This window comes from Echinops telfairi, unplaced genomic scaffold (assembly GCF_000313985.2).
Source record: "Echinops telfairi isolate 266 unplaced genomic scaffold, ASM31398v2 ScPeMD7_7469;HRSCAF=8507_1, whole genome shotgun sequence".
Taxonomy (NCBI): Eukaryota; Metazoa; Chordata; class Mammalia; order Afrosoricida; family Tenrecidae; genus Echinops; species Echinops telfairi.
The window spans coordinates 82616281-82621449 of NW_022111373.1; positions in this window are offsets into that span (position 1 = coordinate 82616281).

Sequence of the window (5169 nt, forward strand, 5' to 3'; positions counted from 1 at the left end):
ACCACACAATAGGCTCAATCATAACAATTGCTTTGAGGGTGGCACAGTATTGGCAGTGTTTCATTCTGCTAAACATGGGATCACTATGTTGAAACTGAGTCAAGAGCATATAATAATAACAATGCTGCATGGGAAAGAAGATTTTGAGATATAATTATTGTGACTAAGAAGGTGACTTTGAGAGAGTGAGATTATCTTATCCAGGTGACCTAATTTAATCACACAAACAGCTTCTCTAGATGGTTGTAGAAAGGAAAGTCAAATATTTAAAGCAAGAGTGGATTTGACATGCTATTGCTGGATTAAAGATGGAAGAGTCATGGGGAAAGGACCTGCGAGTGGTCTCTAGGAATGGAGAGCAACTCTTGACTGACAGCTAACACTTAAACATGCACTTGAGTGTTACAACACTCAAGTTGTTGAGTGGAACAAATTCTCTCAACAACTAGAATGAGCTTGAAAAAAGGAGAGAAGGGGGGCGGGGTGCCAGAAAAACCCAGGGACAAGAGAACAACAAGGGATCTAAAATCAATGGTGAGGAGGGCATAGGATGCCTGGGGGGGACTTGATCAAGGGCAATGTAGATGAGAGGAATTACTGAAACCCAAACGAAGGCCAAACATGATAGTGGGACAAGAGGAAAGTAAAAGGAAGTAGAGGAAAGAATGAGAAGGCAAAGGACATTTACAGAGGTCTCAATACAGGCATATGCATATGTAAATATATATAACGATAGGGGAATAGATCTATGTACATATATTTATATGTTAAGTAGTAAGTTCACAGACAGACATTGGGCCTCTACTCAAGTACTCCCTCAATGTAAGAACACTTTGTTCTAATAACCTGACATTCTGTGATGCTCACCTTCCCTGACACGATCCCTGAAGACAAAATGAGTGCATAAGCAAATGTGGTGAAGAAAACTGATGTTATCTGGCTATTAAAAGTTATAGTGTCTGGGGCCTTAAAGGCTTGAAAATACACAAACATCCATGTAGCTGAGAAGCAGCATAGCCCACACGGAAGAAGCATACCAGCCTGTGTGATCATGAGTTGTCAGTGGGATGAGGTATCAGGCATCCAAGACCCAGAACAAAAAAATCGTATCAGTGTAAATGATGGCGAGTACAGAGTAGAGTCCTAAAGCCCATCTGTAGACAATTGGACATCCCTTTACAGAAGGGTCACAAGGAAGAGACGAGCCAGTTGGGGTAGAGTATAGCACCGATGAAAAATACAACTTCCTTCTAGTTCTTTAATGCTTCCGCCCATCCCCATTGTCATGCCCCAACTTCTACCTTACAAAACTGGCTAGACCAGAGCATGTCCATGGGTACAGATCAGAGCTTGAAACACAGGGAATCCAGAACAAATAAACCCTTCAGGACCAATAATGAGAGTAGCGATGCCAGGAGGGTAAAGGAAGGTAAGAGGAGAAAGGGGAACTGATCACAATAATCTACATATAACCCCCTCCCAGGGGAGGGACAACAGAAAATTGGGTGAAAGGAGATAGCAGTCGGTGTGAGACATGGAAAAAAAGTTTATAAATTATCAAGGGAGGGGAAATGAGCTGATACCAAGGGCTCAAGTAGAAAGAAAATGTTTGAAAATGATGATGGCAACATATGTACAAATGTGCTTATACAATGAATGTATGTCTGGATTGTGATAAGAGCTGTCCGAGCCCCCAATAAAATGATTTTTTTAAATTAAAATAAAAAAAAAAGAAAACTGAATTCTTCAAAAGAGCTTCCAGATCAGGGCCCAAACTGACTGACGTTTTTTTATCTTGGTCATGTGATACCCTACACAGAGAACTACGTTAAACTTGCCATTTCTTACCCATAGAATTGTCAGATACTAAATGGGCATTGCTTCCTTCTAAATTTATACTGAATTATCATGTAGCAACAGAAAATTAATGTAGTAGTCTCCCACTATCCTGTTTCTGTGCGAACACTGAATTACTTTTAATACTTGGGATTTTACCCTTTGGTCTTTGGCAGTCTCCTCCTATTCCTGGACTAAACGCTACTGAACCCTCAAATGGGTCCTTCTGCACACCTATGGATATGTAGCTCTCTCCTCTCTGGTACTCTGAGACTTCAAGCCTCTGCCATCCTCCTAGCTCCATCACTTCAACTTAGAAAGGCTGCCAGACTCTTCCGGGTTCTTTCTTTCTACAATACAACCTGGAACATTCTAACCAGGATTTAATCTGGTGATCTTTTGTTTCCTCATGTTCTATATCTTGAACACCTTTCTCTCATATATCTTGTTTAGTTTGGGGTTGTTTCAGTAAGGACAGTAAACCCAGTCCTTGTTATTCCACTCTGACCAAAAGATAAGTCCTCACTTAGATGCAATTAGAATCAAGCAGTGTCGGAATCCAAAGCTTGGGATTTAAAATCCAATAAAATGGTAGGGTGTCAGCATCCTTTGTGTTTAAGTCTAAGGATAACAGGTTAATTATAGAAATAGTCTACAAATACAAGGACAATAATACAGCATCGTCAAATTTGACTAGTCTTGTTGAGTTCTAAAGAAGCAGAACAGATCATCCAAAATTTATTTATTTGTTTGTGATTCAAATTTTTCTCTCACATTAGTTATTCTGTTTGATTTCTGATGTCAGAAGTGAGGAATCTGCAGTGATCTGTACTCCCTTTATGCTGAGTGAGGACTTTGTTTTAATTATGCTTCATGTTATATCATTTCTTAGTTTAGAAAAAGATACTGTGATCTTAAGACCACAAATTGTCTTTTACATTCTCTAGAAGACATTGTTTCAACCATTCTATGCCAATACCTCCTGTATTCATAAGTAGCCCAACCTGAAAGTAGGAAAATGAAATATGTTGTTATAAACCTCTTCTGATGGAGGAGACATATGAGCGACTTCAGTGGCTTTATCACGACAGTGATGAATGGCGTCCCTGTGCCAGGGCATGGCATACGCTGTTGCTCTACTGGTTTTTTCCTTTCGTAGGTTTATACGCAATGCAACCGACTGAGACTCTCGCTCTCTCGCTCCCTCTCTTGCTGTAAAGGGTGGAAAGAAAAAAATATACTAGTCACTAATGCTTCCCTAGAGTAACATGATTATTTTCATATAAAAACAGGGGCTTACCAAAGAATTGCAGCTGAGGAGCTGGTCAAACCATAGAATTTCAGACCAGTAATGGGCTTGAACTGGCCAGAGTTAAGGCTTTCAAGCTGTGAATAGTGAAAGAATCATGGGGCTAGAGTAGAATAAGTTTGTGAAATCTGATCATGTAATAAAATAATCTGTGCTTTAGTAAAATATTTTCAAACTTTCTTTCTCCATTTCACTGGCCTCCCTGGTAGACTAGAGAGAAAAATGGCTGTGTCATGAGAACTGAAAGCAAAGCTATGGTGGACTGAATAGTCGGGAATGCTCTTCTGCAGATATTGATTCCTAATCGGTGGGATTTCTTAAGGGTACCTTATAGAGTAAAGGGTATTCTGCAGATGTTACTAGATTCAGGATCTTGTGGTGGGTAATATAATAGGTTTGTGTCGGACCAGGAGTCTCAGGAGTTTAACAGTTGAGACCTCCCCTTGATGTCATCTAACAGAATTTAATAAACTCCTTAATAAGATCTGCTTGGCTTACTACTATTTAAGCAGACTCTGTGGGAAGGGTTGTCTCTTCTTGCTGGTCTGGGCCCCGAATCTGTCTTTTGACCTTTGGTTCTTAGGGCTTGAAGTTTTCAGTAGCATATTCTTCCTGTTTGGTTTTCTAACTCTAGGTCTTTGCACATTTCATTATCATATTTGACTTTGTCTTCTCCAGTTGCTCTTTTAGATTTTCTTTTGAGCTCTTTGACTTCATTATCTTTTCCATTTGCTTTAGCTACTGTATGGTTAAAAGAGCATATGCACTTTGAGCTTTCCTTTCTTTTTCCTTTTCCGTAACCTTTAGCTGTCTTCATGAATGATGTTCTTGATGAGTCTTATAGCTCAACAGACCTTCTGTCATTAGTGTTCAATACCTCAAATCTGTTCTTGAGGTGTTCTTGATAATTCAAGTGAGATAGACTTGGTCTCTTTTTTTGCTGTTATGTACTTATTTTAATTTTGTTCACTTTCAACCTGAACTTTCATATTATCGATTGATGGTCTGTTCCATTGTCAACCCCTGACTTAGTTCTGGGTGTTCATATTGAGCTTCTACATCATCTCTTCACAAGATAGAGTCAACTTTATTTCTGTGTATTCCTTCGGGAGAAATCCATGTGTACCATCACTGTGTTCTTGAAAAAAGCTATTTGCTATCAACAAGTTGTTGATCTAGTAAAATCCTATCATTGGTTTTCCACCTTTGGATCCATAACCAAGGCATATTTTCCAGCTACTATTCCTTCACCTTTGTTTCCAACTCTTTCATTCCAATTGCTAATAATTATCTATGCATCTTGATTGCTTGTTTGGTCCATTTTTGACTGAAAACATTGGTATAATACTTCAATTTCTTCATCACTAGCTTTTGTGGTTGGTGCATACATTTGAATAATAATTGTATTGATTGGATTTCCTTGAAGGCAGATAAATATAACCTAACCACAGACAGCATTGCACTTCAAGATAAATGTTGAAATGCCCCTTTTCAATGCAATGCTATTCCTTTGAATTTGTCATACATCGTATCCTGACACAGAATAGGAGGTCAGAATCTCTTTGAGTCTCAACTAACTTAGTGGCAGTGGGTTTGGATTTTTTTTTAGTTGTTTCCTAGGAGACCAATATCTTAGCTCTATATCCTCACCTTTTAGTACCACAGTTTGTAGTCCGCTGATGGCTCCCAAGATTGGTGGACGATGTAACAGGACATCAAGGGCCCAGACTCAGGATCCAGCTCTGGTAGAAGGTGAAGGACCAAAGAAAATTAGACTCTTCTCAGTCTCTCTGTCTTGTACAAAGAGGCTTATGACACCAGGGAGGTGTCAGCAGGCATTCACACAATTGATAGTTTGAGCTCCACCCCAGGCTTACCCCAGAATGTCTAGTTGACATAATTCCTGCCCATCACACCATTCCCCTTGAATTTGCTGTTCCTGCTTTAGTAAACTACATAATTTGTTGACTCAATACAAGTTTATTTCATCCCACTAATGCCAAGGATATATATTTTTATGCATT